Below are 19142 nucleotides of genomic sequence, written 5' to 3'. Positions count from 1 at the left end.
ACATGTAGCAACCCTTTTTGTAGTGGCAAGAAACTGGAAACTGAATGCCCATCATTTGGAGAATGGCTGAATAAGTTATGATATATGAATATTATGGAATATTATTGTTCTATTAGAAATGATCAGCAGAATGATTTCAAAAATTTCTGGAGAGACTTACATGAACTGATACTAAGTGAAGTGAAAAGAACTGGAGAACATGGTACACAACAACAGCAAGATTATACAATGATCAATTTTGATGGATGTGGCTCTTTTCAACAGTGAGGTGACTCAAGACAATTCCAATGGGTTTTGTGATGAAAAGAGCTATCTGCACCCAGAGGACTGTGAAGACTAGTGTGCATCACAAAATAGTGTTTTCATTGTTTTTGTTGTTGTTTCCTTGCATTTTGTTTTTTTAATCTTTTTTTTTCCTTTTTGGTCTAATTTTTCTTGCACAGCATGATAATTGTGGAAATATGTATAGAGGAACTGCACATGCTTAACATACATTAAATTACTTAATGTCTAGGGGAAAGGTGAGTGGAAGGGAGGGAAAAATTTGGAATACACAGTTTTACAAAGGTGAATGTTGAAAATTATCTAAGCTTATGTTTTGAAGGTAAAAAGCTTTAATAAAAAAGTGTTGGCACTAATTGGCACTAAAAAACACACACATACATATATATATATATACATACATACATATATATATAGCACCTAAAATATAGGTATTTTTAATGATATTTTACCTATCTGGTTTGCTTGCCCCACTCATCCATCTAAACACATAAAGAGAAAATTAGAATCTTTTCAAACTAGACTTAAATAAGCAGTTATTCAACCCATTAACTAATCCAAAGAATGCTTATGAATTAGTATCATATCTAGTAAAGACAGAAATGAATAATAAAACAATAGAAAATAATCCTGGCTGCATTTCTGAAAGAAGTTTAATTCAATTTTCCCCAAAAAGTTGGGAAATGAGTATCACCAAAAGATTCATAATTTTAGTAGTTTCAATTCTTTCTATTCAATTAGAATGAAGGGGCTATGCCTGATGTGTGGACAGCCTTAACCTTGCTACTTGAAAAGTGTCCCTACTATTATCTTCCATTTACTAGTCTTGATATCTGTCCAGTTCTTGACTTAGGTTGTATTGGATATTGCTTGTGGCTTTTAACCATGGTCATCATTGGTTTACTAGTTTTACAGAAATAAAATCTTATCTCCTAGCTCCACTACAGACACAATTTTCCATTTTAAATTCAATAATGTACAACAGAAAATATTAATGACAAGTTTCCTTTCTTCTCCATGTTTAAAAATTCAACGGCAATTTTCATTTTCTTTCTTTTATTCTTTTCCTCCTTAATCACACTGACAGAATCAACCTGTGCTTATACATTATATACTTTGTGAGAATTAGGGTTCTTTTTCGCTCAGTGAAGATTCTCCAAAGGACATTTTTTCCTCTTTGATTATATCTAGATTATTAGATAATAGATATAGATATGAAAGGGAGCTTAGAAATGATTGAGTCTACTCCCTTAATTTTGTAAATGAAAACATTGAAGGTAAAATAAATGAAGTGGCTTGCCTTTAATTACTAGGAACTCTTTGAGGTAGGAGTCAAATTAAAGTCTTCATAGTTCCAAGACTATTAATCTGTACTATATTAGGGTACCTCTTTTTTAAAAACAATTAGAATTCTCTTCACTTGTAAATATATACTCATTTACTTTAAACTTTACATAGAGAAATTTGGTGAATATCCAACAATCAGTCCCAGTCAGTGACAATAATTCTTTTGCTATCACTGATCTCATTAATCATCAAATTGTATTCTATTTACTTCCTAGGAAAGACATGATATATTATGAGATGATATATTGCTTACTGATAAAAACAAATTAGCAAATAGCTACAGGTATCTTCTGCAGCACAGAGATTTTGTCTCTTCCTTTCCCTCCTTACATTCCATATCTATTTTCTCTTAAAAAAAATTTTACTTGAGTAATATTAAGATCTGAAAGGACCTGAAGATGTTGGCTTTGTAGTACCCATTTGTAACTAACTGAATTTTGTGTGCATTTGATTTAAACAGATATTTTTCTTAGTGTAAATATTGTCTAGCAACACTTCCACATACTCCCAAATCTTAGGAAAGCCAACATTAATTATATCTGCAGTTGTTAAGCATAAATTAGTTGAAATCAAAAACAATGTGAAATCAAAAACAATGTATCCCTAGATAGTTTACTATTGAGGAAGGAGAGAAACTGCTATCACTAAAAATAGGAAACAGCAAGTATGTGTTCTGGAAACAGCTCTAGAATTAATTCTGTGATAACAGAACTAGAGGGCAGGGAAAGAGATCTTTAACATTTCTGACAGATGTCAGGAAAATAAACCCAAAACAATTGTCCTTATCATTCTTATCATATATTTGGTGTCTTGGATTTACAAAGCAAATACATAACAATCATGAGTCAAGGAAATTAGGATTGCTCCCTTATTAGAACAGAATGAATTTATCCCAGACTTTTTTTCAAATCATTTTCAAAGGATCTCATCTTCTCAAATAATTATCAAAGATTCATTAAGCATGGTATATAGTACAGCAAAAAAAAATCATAAAATTTTCAATAATATATATTTCCCCATTCTTAAAACATAGAGTGAGTTTTAGATGAAAATATAAATGTTATTTGCACATGAGAAAAATCTGAGACAGAAGCTTAATTAACAGTGATTTTAACCAAGATTTTGGAGCAAAAATTCCTTCATTTGAAATAAGTGATTAATCACATACCCTATTGCTGCAGAATTTTTCTCAATGAATTCCATGCATTTGGAGCCAATTCTACTCTGTCCTCTTTTCCTTAATGCCTACCACACTAGCTAATGATCTTTTGATGTCTCATCCTGATTAGGGAGAAGTCAAGTTTAGAGTTTCTGATGCAATGACCACTCCAATACAGCCACCAAGTCCACCAGGATCACAAACTATATATCACATATGACAACATAGCTCACATTGGAAAAGAATGGGACCAGGAGAGTAAAGGACACCACTAGAATGGATGATTAGACAAGGCTACACCAATAGCAAGAAACACAAATCCAGAATCAGTGAGGTCCAGATAACACAAAGTGGCAGGAGAATCTAACAGTAGGCAAGAATCAAAGATCAAGATAACCCAGCAATTGTTGAGTAAGGTCAATGTCATGGGTACTTGGGGTTCAAGAACACAATTCCAGTACTTTGGAAGACTGAACCCTAATTGCAGAAGAACTGAAGTGTCAAAAAGGGAAATAAAACTGTTTTGCTTTGATCTTCAAATCCTCAGTGCTTGGAGATGTCAATTAAAGTGTTAAATAACCTTTTCTTGCTTTTAAAAAATAAACATTTATTAAATATCCATTGTATGTTGTATACTGGGTTTTCAAAGTTGCCAATACTAATTTGATTTAGGATGGAACTGGAAGAAGTGATCCAGAATTGACATATTTCTGATCTAAGAAGAGCTGTCAATTAAACATTCTATCCTTCCCTTTCTAGGTTGGATAATTTGAATAATCATTTTATTCACACAAATTAAGACAGCTAGAAGAGTGGATAATGTGTTGGACTAGAAGTCTCAGAATGTGGGTTCAAATATCTCCCCATCCCACACATCTAAAAACAATTTAATCATGGACAAGTTAAAGCCTCTCAAAGCCTCACTGTCCTCATCTCTATGACAGATGATTTATTGAATCCCTATTTTATTCAAATCAGTATTAATCAGCTTGATATGACTTCATAGGGGTAGTGATTTTAAATTTTGATAGTAGTCCTCAGAACTATGAAATACAATTGAAAATTCACTTGCTTAATGATAGGAAGCTAACAAGAGGACCTTTACCTTTGTTTTTCCTTGTTATCTTAACTAAGCCCAATATGACAGAGGTGACACAATTACATTGAAACTCCCCTACTTATTTCTGTTGCCCTTTCATCCCTTATCATCCCTACATTGTCCAACATGGGGAGATGATATAAGTGTTTAACCAAAAAGTAACCCTGGTTGTTAGACTATGCCTTCCCCTTTTATCCATCCTTTGGCACATGTAGATGTATGGACATCAACTTATTAGTTCAAACCCAAAAGCCTGCTCTTTGGATTGGTAAGACTTCCTGAAAGATCAAGATAGATCTGTTAAAATCTCCTCACTAGTTCATTCACTAAGATCAGTGATGTTGCCTCTCCTAGAGGGCCATGGACAAAGTTTATCAACCAATGAGATTTTATATTTTTGGTTTGCTTGACCTTTATTGTCCAAGAGTCAAGCACTAGAAGTATTGGGAATCTTCGATCATGAGGGATATATGAGGTCTACTTCATTAGAGAGGATAATAGAATGGTATTGGTTAATAAAATGCTATTGATTCAGAGCCTTACCTCAATGTTTTTTTTTTTTCTTGCAGATTGAACATCTTTGAAAATCCCTATATCTCTAAAATATAATGAGGAATCTTCAACAAGTCTATTTCACAAAGTTGTATAGACAATGCTTTGAAAGCCTTAAAAAGCTGATATATATATATATATATATATATATATATATATATATATATATATATATATTCTTTTTTTTTTTTGTCAGTCATGTCTAACACTTTGTATCCCTATTTGTGTAAGCCCATTTTGGCAAACATACTGAAGTGTTTGCTATTTTCTTCTCTGGCTCATTATATAGGCAAAGAACTGAGCCAAATAAGAAAAAGGGACATATCCAGAGAAACACAACAAGTAAACATTCAAGGCAAGATTTGAACTCAGGAAGATTCATCTTTCTGACTTCAGATCAGACATGGAACCACCTACTGCCTTAAAAAGGTATATGAATGTAAGTTGCTCACAATGTATCTCACTTCTCACTTCTTATATTTCTTAACATTATTTTAAATAATATCTATGAAATTAAAGAAATATTTGTAATAGCCCCGTGAAGCTTATTTAATTTGTATGTAAAGTTTTCAGTAAACAGTCCCCCCACTACATTTTTTTGTAATTTAGCCAAAATCATGAGAGATGATTTTATCTTTGCATTTTTATTAAAATGTGTACGAAGTATGTTGACACAGTGGTTGATTGTTGGATTACAGAGTTTTCTGCCTGGGGATATAAAAAATGTTGGTTTCTTAATCAGTAAAGTCTCATTCAATTTAATTTTATGTATATGTAAGTATACTAAAAGCTGGGTGTGTGTTTTAAATTAAAAGTTCTTCCTATATGGTACCACAGATGACTCCTGAATTAAAGCATCTCCATTTAATATCAAATTTATTCTAGTCTCTGAAAGATTTGGTTTATTTGGAAAGATCGCAGAAAAGGGGGGGGAGGTGACAACAATGTGATTAAAGAACTAGGAAGTGTCTGTGTGTGTGTGTGTGTAATATAGAGGTTGCATGAGGGGTAGAAAGCATCTGCTATCATTTTCCACCAAGGATAGGTAAAGAGGAAAGGAAAAAAAATACATTGACTATAGCAATAACAATTTAATCTAGAAATATGAAAGAATTTATTTGATACTAAGAATTGTGTAGTACTGTAATATGATACTAGAAAAAATTGTGATTACATTTCTATAGCTATTTAAAAGTAAGAGTATTATTTCTGTAAGACTGCAGCAACATGGTAAAAATGTTAGAAAAAGAGTTCTGGACTGGAAGTTGGAATGTACTAGTAGTGATTGGAGTTCCCATATCCAACAGAATCAAAAATAGATGATCCTCTATCTCCCTTTTCCATGCCTTAGCATTTACTGCTCCCTCCCCCCCACCTTGAGTACTACTCTGTTCCTCACTTCCACCACTTGTTTTCCTTAGGTTCCCTCAAGATTTAACTCATCACCTCTTCACCAACTGCCAGGACCTTCCTCACTCAGTTTAACTTCCCTCCCCTGTATAAGCTTTGTGTGCACTTAGTAATTTACATGTTGTTTTCCTTATCATAATGTCATCTCCTTGAGGCAAGGGACTCCTTTTTACTTTCTTTGTATCTCCAATTCTTAGTGGAGTACTTAAGAAGGTACATAAAAAAAAAAAAAAGCTTAATCAATGATTGCTGACTGACTAACATGCTAAGAACAGTAGGAAGACAGTGGAACATTTTGATCAAGGGAGCGATATGGTCAGAAATGTACTTTAAAAGGGTTATCATTTTGTGACATTGTGGACAGACTGGAAAGAGGAGAAACTTGAGGAGAAACTTCAATTGGGAGGTAAGAAATAATGAAAGTCCTAAACTATGATGGGGTTCATAGAGAGAAAGGGACAGATGTGAGAAATAATGTGAAGACAGAACCAAGAGGACCTAGCAACTTGGGTAGGAACGGGGAGGGAAACTAAGGAATCAAAGATGGTGCCAAGATTTCAAATCTGGATGATAAGGAAGATAGCTGTGCCCTTGACAAAAATGGAATATTTAAGAAGAGCAATGGCCAAATGTTGCTGAATTAAGTTTTGAATATGATGATTTTGAAATGTCAATGGAACATTCCATGGAATATACTCAATAGATTGTTGCTGATAAAGGAGAAAGACTAAATTTAAATCATCTTCATAAAGATGATGCAGAAATTAAATCTGAAGAAAGAGAAAGAAAGAAAGAAAAAGGGAAAGAAAAAGGAATCAAAGAAGGAAAGAAGGAAATCGGGAAGGAAGGGAGGGAGGGAGGAAGGAAAAAGGAAAGAAGGAAAGGAGGAAAGAAGGAAGGAAAGAAGGAAGGAAGGAAGGAAAAAGGAAGGAAGGAAGGAAAGAAGGAAGGAAGGAAGGAAGGAAGGAAGGAAGGAAAAGAGAAAGGGAGGAAGGGAGGGAAGGAAGAAGAATCCAGGAGAGATAGTAATCAAAGCTTATAAAAGATGTTTATAACCTCTCTATGGGTCAGTTTTCTTCTCAGAAAAATAGGTTATTGGAATTAATATAAAAGGTTCAAAGAAAATAATTTGTAGTTTCCTGTGAGTACTATATTTCAGGTACAATATAAAAGTTAAGACAAAATTAATTTTTAAGTTAAATATAGCCTATGCTTTAGATACTCAAAGAAAGAATAAAACAAAATCTGACTACTATGAAATCCACATTCACCCACATATTGTCCAAAGAACAGTAACCTAAAAGAAAAAAGATATTTTTCATAGTAAAGCATTGTGGTTATGTTAATAGAGGGGAATTCCATCTACTGTTTTTTTTTTTTTTAACATTTTTATTATAACTTGATTAAATGTTTTCTATATTGAATTCAAAGGTTCTATTTAGAAGTAAGTAGTACCAATTACTTATAATACTGATTGCCTTCTATATATATAAGGTACTATGTTAGGCATTCAATAATTAAGTTACTTGAAAAATTTAATAAAACATGATGCTATGTTCCAAGGAATTCAGGCTAATTTACTAAAGGGTTCACTTAAAATATTTGATCAAGTTTTGCATTTCATATTTTTCTTTGTTCCACTTAAGTATAAAAACCAGTTTAAAAAACAGATTAGGAAAAATCTTTTAAAATTCTGAAGCTATATATATGTGTGTGTGTGTGTGTGTATGTGTATGTGTGTGTACGTATATGTGTATATACATATATATGCTATATATATACATATACATATAGACCTATACATATACATATATATATATATATATATATATAAAATGAAAGAACTTATAAGGATTTCAAATGTAAAGTCAGAAGGAGTTTTAGATTTCTTTTACTACAACCTCATCATTTTACAGATGAAAACATTCTAACCTGAGGAGATCATATAGGGCAAGTTATTTATCCGAGGTCACACCCAAAAGAGCATCAGAGATAGCATTTGAGACTGAATTCTTTGTTCTTACCACCTCATTGTGTTGCCTCTATATAGAGAAAGAAAAGTAGTGTAAAAATAGTGTAAAAAAATGCACATAGCTTAGATGTGTGGCTACAGTGCAAAAATGGCAAGCAGCTATATGATTTAAAGAAAAAATATATAAAACGTACAATACTCAGATTGATCACCAAAAGAAAAGAAAACACTCAAGATAGAATAAAACTGGAAAATAGAAGAATGATGTTAGAAAGATGAGAAAAATGGAAGAAAATAGAAGAACCTAGAAAAATGAAGATGTTATCATAGATGCTAATAGAATGTGGAAAGATTTATGACCCAGGATTTTTCACTGGAGCAATTTCTTTTTTTAAAGAAAAGTTTGAATCCTCTTCACTGAATGAGGTTTTCTAGCCCAATTTGGAGGTTGTTGGAAGCCACTAATTATCTAGGAAAGTTGTTTTTTTGTTGTTGTTGTTATTTTTTCTGTATTTGTTCTTTTTATAAGAAAATGGTGGACTGCATGAAAACAATATTATGGGTAACTGGTCCCCATTAAAATTAAGGACGAAGGATATTGAAACAAATGTGCTACTTTTTAATAGAAAGACTATTGACAATAAAAGAATAAAAGAAAATAAATATCTAATTATATGAACTGAGGTTTGTAGAACTATTTTTTTTTTTTATAAACAGAGCATCCTCTAAGCCCACAAACAGAAGAGTTTTCATCAGGGTGAAAAATGATTCATATAAGCATCAGAACTAGATAAGGTTACCTTCATTCTAGCTACACTCTAGAAGGAAAAAAAAATATTAGAAGAATAGGGTTAAGTCATAATGAAAAATTGCAGGTCTCTGAGATTATGAATTAGATTGATGAGTTTTTCTTTCCTGAAGGACAACATGCAGATTAAAGAGCTTTTAACTGTTCTGGATGCAATCAAAAGGTTATGGTCTTCTGCTAAAAACGAAGTTTCAGCCACAGTTTATGTAAGTTGTTCACATTACTCACTCAGTAATGATGTACTTGGCTTTATTGTTTGTGGTCTGGTTCTCATTTGTTTGGTATTACATTCCAAGACTGCAATGAGTCAAAAATGTTCTTCATTTTACAGTAAGAAAGAATAGGATGTATTGCCTGAAACATCTCAAGTTTAATCACACGTCTGTGGTTTTCCCACAATCCATCTAAGCAGGTGTATGGAAGTGAAGACAAACCACAGATTTATAGGAGAAAACAATACCTTAATCTGCATATCACTTCTATATTTGCCTCTTTCTACTCTATATTTGAATAGAAAAACTGCTCACTGAAGTGCTACCTGAAATTTGCCTTAAATGGAAGAGCTCCTGAATATAGACATTCAGAAACATTTCAAAATTCAACAAGACCTCTGAAAAATCAGAAACAATAAATATTAATTGTAAAACTACTGTGGAGAAAAAGTATTAAGATAAGAATGAGAATTAGAAGGCAAAGAAAAAGGAAGAGGAAGACATAACATTTATATATCACTTTAAGATTTATGAAGTACTTCACCAAAATTATCTCATTTTATTTAACACCAACCCAAAGACATAGGTGCTATTATTATCCCCATTTTATAGGTGAGGAAACAGAAGCAGACAGACAGGTGACTTGCCCATGTTCATAGTAAATTTCTGAAGCCTGATTTGAATTTGTTTCCTTGACTCCAGGTCTAGTGAAGATAATACATGATATAGTTGACATTTCATACTCAACCTGTCCAATAAAAGAACTTATTATCCCTTTCCTCAAATTTAATCGACTTTCAATATTCTCTATTGCCATTAAGGACACCATTATCTTTCTATTCACAAAACTCAAAACCCCTTTGTCATCCTTATCAACTCAATTTTACTCACCCAAACATCCAATCGTCGTCTTATTATATTTATGTTCAGAGCATCTTTCACATCTATTCATTCTATCCACCCAATTACCAGAGTTTAGGCTCTCATTACCTAACTCATAACTCTAATGTTTCTCTAATCTAGACTATTGTAATCATCTCCTAATTTGTCTCTCTGCCTTCTTTCTTAACTCAGTTCTTTCCATCCTCTATTCAGCTTCCAAAGAAATTTTCTTTAAACAGAGGTTTGACCATCTAATTTCCCAACTCAACAAATGCCAGTGACTGGCTCCCTAGTGCCACTAAACACAATTTCAATTTTTCTAGCATTTAAAGTTCCTCATTTTTACCTACCTTTCTAGTTTTATTACTTATTGTTCTTCTTCATGATATAATCAATCCTTCTTACTTATCTTCATGCATGATCCTTAATGTCCCATCTCAGGAACTTTGCCTTGGCTCCAGGGTTCAAATATGTTTTTTTTTTTTATCCCCACCTCTTATGGTCCCCATTTTCTTCTAAATTAAACATAAAATGCAGCCCTCTGTGTGAAACCTTTCCAGGTGCTTTACATTCCCCCCCCCCAACAGCTATTATTTTAGAGAGGAATATATTAATTCAATTTAGTAAGCAATTGAGTAGGCATTGATTATGTATCAGAAATTATATTAGCTACTGGGGATACAAGATAAAAATGAAGAAAGCCCTTGACCTCAAGAAAATTACATTCTACTTCACCAAAGTTAATCACTATACTTTATGATAAAGTTCTTCCACAGAAATAAAAACTTAAGATCTTTACTTAAGATTACTTAAAATTTTTATCTTAATGATGAGAATTCCAGTCACTACTGATGGACAATAGGGAAGATATTTTTAGTTGAATGGTATTTGGTTGGAACCTCCTATCATTTGTCATACATGTTTAAGACTATTTCTGGTACAGTTATAAAATGTACATTGAGAGTGGCAATGTAGTATGGAAGAAGAGTTAAGGACTTGGAATCAGGAAATACCAAACTTCAAATCTTGTATCTTATACTGGACAAGTTATATAAGCTTTCTGTGCCTCAATTTCTATATTTGCAAATAGGAGATGATCATACTTATACTAATGACCACATAGAATTAATGTGAAGAAAATAAGTTTTTAGATTTTAAAGTACTATGGAACTTTAACTTGATATTGTTAGACTGTAATGTAAGTGCAATGGCCAGCCTTGGAGCCAGGATGACTTGGATTTAAGATCCACGTCAGAGGTATCCTGGGGCAAATCATTTAGTTTCTCAGATCTTCAGGCTAATCTGAGCTATAGACTGTATTATAAGTTACAAAGTTTCCATACTATTGGTAAAGGATGTTTCCTCATTCAGGAATTTTCAACAAGTTGAGTGAAAAATATATATGTATATGTTTGTGTTTGTACCCACACAATACACAATATAGACAAAATAGATAGATGACTATTGAAACTAATGAAGCATTTAGGCCAAAATAAAATATGTAAAGAACATGGCATTTGACCTTCACAATTCAATTAAGGCTCAGAAAGTTTAAGTTATTTATATAAGGCCACACAGGTAGTAAATTATAAAGCTGGATATAGATTCTAAATCTTCTGACTCTCAATCCACTGTTTTGGATTATTTTCCACAACATTTTATTCTCCCAATCCAGTACATGCAATCTCTGGTAGCTATCTGATTCATAGGATTAGCGATTTAGAGCTGAAAGGGATATTGAGAATTAACAGCACAAACATCTCATTTTGCAGACAAGTAAACAGTCATAGTAAGCTAAGAAAAGTTGTCATAATTGTAGTAATTGATAGATCTTGGATTTGAATCTAGAAGTCCTGACTCCAAATCTTTCTCCTGACCCATACTGCCTCAATATAGCTTGAAAGAAGCTCTTAAACACTATAAACCCTTTCTCTTGATCTCATAAATTCATACTTCCAATGAGCACTTTTCCTTACTCTCAGAATCTCCTAACTTAAATCAAAATCTTTCTTCCATTCATGAGCTTTTTTTTTTTTTAGAATTTTAAGAAGGGGCCTAGCCCAATCATCTTTGACTCTCCTACCATGCACCAAAGTGAGTGCATCTTTATCACTATTCTTTTCCATCTCTTCTTTTGTGTATTGTCTTCTACTAGAATGTAAGCTCCTTGAAGGTAGGGACTGTATTTCTTTTTGCTTGTACTTACATACCCTGTACTTCGTACAAAGCTAAAAACAAAATGAACATTTAATAAATACTTGTTAACTTGACTTGAGATTTCCAATATTTGATTTGCCTTCAGCAAATAAAATGAACAAAAAAGTTCACTTTAAAAAATCAGCTGTAAAAAAGTACAGGAGGTTTCATCAATTAATCCTTTTGTTGTTCAATTGTTTCACAGTGTCTAGATCTTCATGATGCCATTTGGAGTTTTCTTGACAAATATACTGGAGTGGTTTGTCATTTTATTCTCCAGCTCATTTTACATATAAAGAAAATAAGGCAAAGAGGGAGAGTGATGCCCTCAGGATCACACAACTATTAATTGTCTGCAGCCAGATTTGAATTCACAGAAATGAATCTTATTGATTCCAGGTCTGACATTTTATCCAATGTGTCACATAATTTTCCCTAACTGATTGCAATTAATTTGGAATCATTCTAAAGGAATCCCAAAGAAATCATATCAAATATGAGTCATTCTAAAATAGTTCCATATTCTTTTCTTTTTCTTTTTCCATTTCTTTTTTCTTTTACATTTACTAAAGTGATAAAGCAATTGAATTATATACTCATTACATATGCATTTTTCAGATGAGATATTTGACAGAATGCCTAATAGAATACAAACATATTTTTTTCAATTTGCATTCATAGTCCGTCAATTCTCTTCTAGATATAGAGAGTATTTTTCACAAGTTCTTTGCAATTGTTTTCAATTAATATATTGATTAGAGTAGCTAAGTCTTTCACAGTTGATCTTTACAATGTTGCTATTACTCTATTTAATGACCTTCTTTTTCTGCTCACTTCACTTTGCATCAAGTTAAATAGGTCTTCTCAGGTTTCTCTAAACCATCTTCCTTGTCATTCTTTATAAAGAATAAAAAAGTAGACAAATAGTATTCTATCAAAACAATATAACACAACTTCTGCAACTATTCACCAATCATTGGGCTTCTTCTTAATTTCCAATTTATTGCCACCACAGAAAGAGCTATTATAAATATATCTATATGCCCTTTTTTCTTTTTCTTTGATCTGTTTAATAAAAACCTCAGAGTGGTATTGCTGGATCTCAGAGAATGCACCATTTTATAATCATTTGGGAATAGTTCCAAACTGTTTTCCAAAATGGTTGGATGAGTTCACAACTAGACCAAGAGTTTGTTAAGGTCTCTGGGGGTTTTTGTTTTGTTTAGTTTTGGTTTTTGCCTCAGATTTATTTATTTAGGTTAAATGTATGCAATTCTTCTAAACATATTTCCATGTTTCTCATGCTGAGCAAAAAAAACTCCAATCAAAAGGAAGAAAAAAGCATGAGAAAGAAAACAAACAAACAAACAAACAACAACAATACACAAAAAAGTGAAAATATTCTACTTTGAATAATATTCAGTCTCCATAGTTCTCTTTGTGGAAGTGAATGGCACTTTCTATTACAAGTCTATTGGACTCACATTGAATCATCTCATTGTTGAAAAAAGATAATTCCATCATAGTTGATCATTACATAATCTTGTTACTATGTATGATATTCTCTTGGCTCTGCTCACTTCACTTAATATCAATTCATGTAAATTTATCTGGACTTTTCTGAAATCAGTGTGCTGATCATTTCTTAGAGAGTAACAATATTCCATTACATTCATATATCATAACTTACTCAGCCATTCCCTAATTGATGGGCATTCACTCATTTTCCAATTCTTTGCCACTACAAGAAGAACTACAACAAATATTTTTGAACGTGGGGGCCATTTTTAGTCTTTTATGATCTAGACCCACTACTAGAGACACTACTATATCAAAGGAAAGGCACAGTTTGGGATATAAACCTAGTAGAGATACTACTGTATCAAAGGAAATGCACAGTTTTATAGCCCTTTGGGCATAATTCCAAACTGCTCTCTGTAATGGGCTAAGGCTTGAGTTGATGCACTGAGGTCCCAAGCACATGAGGCTAAATAGTAATTGGACCATACTCTATTAATATATAAGCTTGGAGAAAGAATGGCTCCCGCCCACTCTTTGTGCAAGTCCTGATATGTTGTATAGGAAATGACGGTTTTGGTGGGTGGAGGCAGGGGAGTGGAAAAGGAAGGGGAGGAGATGGCTCAGGGGGTAGAGCACCAGCCCTGAAGTCAGGAGGACCTGAGTTCAAATCCAGCCTCAGACACTTAACAATTCCTGGTTGTGTGACACTTAACAATTCCTGGTTGTGTGACCATGGGCAAGTCACTTAACCCCAACTGCCTCAGCAAAAAGCAAAAAGAAGAAGAGAAACAAACAGAAAGGAGAGAGAAATCTGAGCTCTCCTCCCCTTCCTTTTCCACTCCCCTGCCTCCACCCACCAAAACCGTCATTTCCTATACAACATATCAGGACTTGCACAAAGAGTGGGCGGGAGCCATTCTTTCTCCAAGCTTATATATTAATAGAGTATGGTCCAATTGTTATTTAGTCTCATGTGCTTGGGACCTCAGTGTATCAACTCAAGCCTCAGCCCATTACAGCTCTCCAAAATGGTTGGATCATTTCACAATTTCACCAACAATGCATTAGTGTCCCTGTTTTCCCACATCCCTTCCAACATTCATCATTATTTTTTCCTATCATCTTAGCCAATCCAAGAGGTATAAAGTAGCACCTCAGAGTTGTCTTAATTTGCATTTCTCTAATCAATAGTGATTTATATGACTAGAAATGGTTTTAATTTTTCATCTAAAAAGTATCTGTTCATATCCTTTGACCATTTATCAATTAGAGAATGACTTGTATTCTTATAAATTTGAGTCATTTCTCTATATATTTTAGAAACAGGACCTTTATCATTAACTAAAAATTTTTCCCCCAGCTTTCCATTTTCCTTTTAATATTAACTGCATTGGTTTTGTTTGTGCAAAGCCTTTTTAATTTAATAAAATCAAAATTATCCATTTTGTATTACATAATTTTCTCTAGTTCTTCTTTGGCTATAAATTCCTTCCTACTCCACAATTCTAAGAGGTAGACTATCCCTTGTTCTCCTAATTTGCTCATAGTATCACCCTTTATGACTAAATCATAAACCCATTCCCACCTTATCTTCGTATAAGGTATTAGATGTTGGTCAAAACCCCAATTTCTGTCATACTATTTTCAAGTTTCCCCAGCACTTTTTGTGAAATAGTGAGTTCTTATCCCAGAAGTTGGTGGCTTTGGTTTTATCAAACATTAGATTTACCATAGCTATTGCCTATTCTGTCTTGTGAACCTAATCTATTTTACTGATCCACTTCTCTATTTTTTTAGCCAGTACCAAATAGTTTTGATGATTGCAACTTCATAATATAGTTTTAGGTCAGGTACAGCTAGGCCACATTTCTTTGCATTTTTTTTCTTAATTTCTTTTGAAATTCTTGAAAAGACACATATTTATCCACATCCCCTCTAACATTTGTCATTTCTGACATGGGTATAGTTCCTCACAGTTGTTTTAATTTGCCTTCATCTCTCCATAGTAATATATATATATATATATATATATATATATATATATATATATATATTTTCCATATTCTTCTGCAAACTACCTGTTCATAACATTTAGTCATTTTTCAATGACAAATAGTTCTTAATTCTGCATATTTGATTCAATTCTCTATGTTTTGTGAGAAATGATTTCTTTATCTGAAAAATTTGCTATTAAAAAGTATTAATTGTCTATGGTACTTTTAGCAAAATATTTTTTTCTATTTTTGTTTCTGCCTTTTCTAAGATTAAGATGGCTATCCGGGTCTCTTTTACTTCATTTAAAACAAAATAAATTCTGCTTCAGCCCCTTGTTTTTAACACTTTTTGTGTTTTTGGTTCAAGTGTTTCTTTTATTAACTTTTGTTTATTCTGATTTTAATTCATTATTCTATCTGGTTGCATTTTGTAAATTCATCCCATTCATCTTCACAGTTATGATTACTAAACTGTGGATTTGTCTCAATCCTTTTTTTCTTCTGTTTATCCTTCTCATTTTATGCTGTCCTTCCTCAAAAGTCTTTTTTCTTTGTGACTGCTGCCTTCTTTAATCTGACTTTTTGTTTATTATTTTCATTTTTTCTATTATTCTCTTCTCCTTCTACTCTCCTATTGGGTAAGATAGATTTCTATATGCAATTTAGTGTGTATATATTTTTTCTCACTTTGACTCAATTATAGTTAGAATGAGGTTCAAGAATTGCCAACCACTACCACAATTTTACTCTCCATTATAAAATGTCTTCTCTTTTATGTCATAATTTCCCATATTTTTCCTCTCCCTCATTCCCCTTTCTCTTAGGACATCTCTCTTTCTCATCCCTTCATTATTTTTTTCAGATCAGTCCAATACATTAAACTCACATCTGTGTACTCTATGTAGAGGTCTAATTTGAAGTTATATTTATCATTTTTTCTTTATAGTAATTTAACCAGTTAAATTTGTTAAGACCTGTGAAGTCCAGGTTAGCTCCCTGTTGACCTCAGGATCAGCCAGAATCAGGATCAGCAAAAGTCCTTTGTCTTTAGGGGCAGAAGTAAAGGAGATGGATGAAACTGCCACAAGCTCTCCACCTACTGACCTCCCTTCTCCTTGTTCTTCTCCAAAGTAACTCTGACTTGTCTTACTCCACCCCCTAATCCCTCCTACAATTATCTGTATACACCAAAAGATAGAGCCAGCACAGAATAGTGAGAAGGGCTTTTCTAAGCATATGCTAATAGAATATTGTCTAATAGGAAATTAGCCTAAGTGCTCGGTTGTCTGATTCCAGTGCACCTATTCAGAGTTTCAGTACTGTTGGAATCCTTACTAACTGCTAAGTAATTAGAGTTGATCTAATCTTACAAGAAGATGTTTTGGGCAGAACCTGAAACAAGGTACTAAGTAGAACTACCCATAATCCCTCTCTCTGGAAGGAGCATAAATAGGCCAATGGGCCAGTCGGAGAGTTCTTCAGAGAGTGAAGAAGCTACAAGTCGAGATTTCACCGGAATGACATGAAGATTAGAGCTGGCTGGAGGCTGAAGAAAGCAGAGGCAGAGGCTGAAGGACCAGACCTTTGGATTTAAAGACATTTGGAGAGAGCTCTTGGAACCAAGCAGAGAGATAGGCCTCTAAGCTAACCGGGCTATACTGGAAATAATAAAAGATCTGAACTTTTATCACCTGGCTGCGTTTTGAGAAGAAAAAGCTCACCACATTTTGGCGCCCTGAACGTGGGGCAAACAGACCCCTCAGTGGATTTCAGTGGAAAAGCTCCGATCCTGATTCAAGTGGAAAAGCCTCTGATCCTGATCCAGTGGAAAAGACTTCAACCCAGAAATTAGGGTGAGTGCAACAAAGAAATTTTGTTAGAAGAGTTAAAGTAGAATTTCAGCTAAGATGGGACAGATATTTAGAAAACAGCCTGTTTCTGTTCAAGGAAAATGTTTAGACAGCATTGTCAAAATTATGGAAAGCCAAGGTTTAATTATAAGTTTACAGCAAATCACTGAATTTTTACAAACTGTAAAGGACATATGTCCTTGTTTCTCTCTTGATAAGGAATTAGATCTAAATGAATGGAAATTGGTTGGAGAGGATCTTTGTCAATTCTATGATAAAAATGGGCCTAACTCAATAATTAATACATATAATGTAATACAATTGGCTATAAGAAGTTATTTAAGTGATAGAATGATGAAAAGGAAAGTACAGGAGGAAGAATTGCCAACTTTACTAGGTGAAGAGGAGGACAAATCAGATGAGAATGGAGTTAATTACAATTCTGAGTATGATACTTCACAGCAGGAGGAATTAGGTGATTCCACATCTCATGACCCTCCCTCCGCAATTAACCCTTCATGGGTAGAACAAGGGGGAGGGAGAGAGACAGAAACACAGTCAGCTTCTCCTGTAAAGCAGAATTTGACAAGATTAGAAAAAGCATTAATTAAAGCAAAAAATGAAGGAGAAGATATATCTGATTTTATAAATGCATATCCTGTGATTGAAGAGCTCAACTCCTCAGGTCAAAAAGAGAGAAAATACACTCCTTTTAATTTGGGAAAAATTAAAGATTTGAAAAAGGGTTGCACTCTTTATGGGGCTATATCATCTTATGTGAAGATGTTACTGGATAATTTGTCTAATGAAATCCTAACCCCGAATGACTAGAAATCCATAACGAAAACTTGTCTAGAACCGGGACAAAATTTATTGTGGCTTTCGGAGTTTCATGAATTATGTAGGATTCAAGCCCAACGCAATAGACAAACAGGAGCTATTGTACAAGTTGCTTTTGACCAACTAGCTGGTGAAGGTCAGTATGCAGAGAGTTCAGAACAGATTTATTATCCCATAACAGTCTATGAGCAAATTTCTAAGGCTGCCATAAAAGCTTGGAATTCTCTCCCTGGACAGAAAGATGGAAATAATGCTTTCACAAAAATAGAGCAAGGTCCCAATGAACCTTTTGCAGATTTTGTGGGACGTTTACAAACAGCTGTAATAAGAACCATTGGAGACAATGCAGCAACAGAAATAATGACTAAACATTTGGCTAAGGAAAATGCCAATGAGGTTTGCAAAAGAATTATATGGGGGCTAGACAAAGATGCTCCTTTAGAGGAAATCATTAGATGCTGTGCCACAGTGGGCACAAATGCTTATTATGCCCAGACTATGATGAACATGGAAAGACAAGGTCCTTCTTGGCAGAGGAATTCTAGAGAATCTCGTCGATGTTTTCAGTGCAGAAAAATTGGACATTTGAGAGCCCAATGTAGATACAGAGATACAATGAGAAGACAGGGTGAGAGAAAACCCAAAACCCCATGTCCAAAATGTAACTGAGGCTTTCACTGGGCCTCTAAATGTATATTGACCCAGAGGAATGAGAGGCAGGGCCCAGCTCTAAAGTATCAATCAAAGGACAGGTGGGGCATGATAGCAGCTGAGGTCACACCCAGAGAGACTTTAGAAATTCAGGATTCTGATGTCATCAACCAACAGAAAAGCAATCAGGATTACAGTTGGGAAGAATACAGGCCTTTTAAGACAACAAGACAATATCCAATGCAAACGACTCCAATGTAATTACCAGATGATGAGGAGAAATCCCAAATTTGGTAAATAGAAGGGAATTAGATTAACTGCTTGGGGAAGAGGATCTGCTTATATTTCCACAGATGGAGAAAGAATC

The sequence above is a fragment of the Antechinus flavipes genome, chromosome 1 (genome assembly GCF_016432865.1).
Source record: "Antechinus flavipes isolate AdamAnt ecotype Samford, QLD, Australia chromosome 1, AdamAnt_v2, whole genome shotgun sequence".
Lineage (NCBI taxonomy): Eukaryota > Metazoa > Chordata > Mammalia > Dasyuromorphia > Dasyuridae > Antechinus > Antechinus flavipes.
This window is presented reverse-complemented; position numbering follows the sequence as displayed.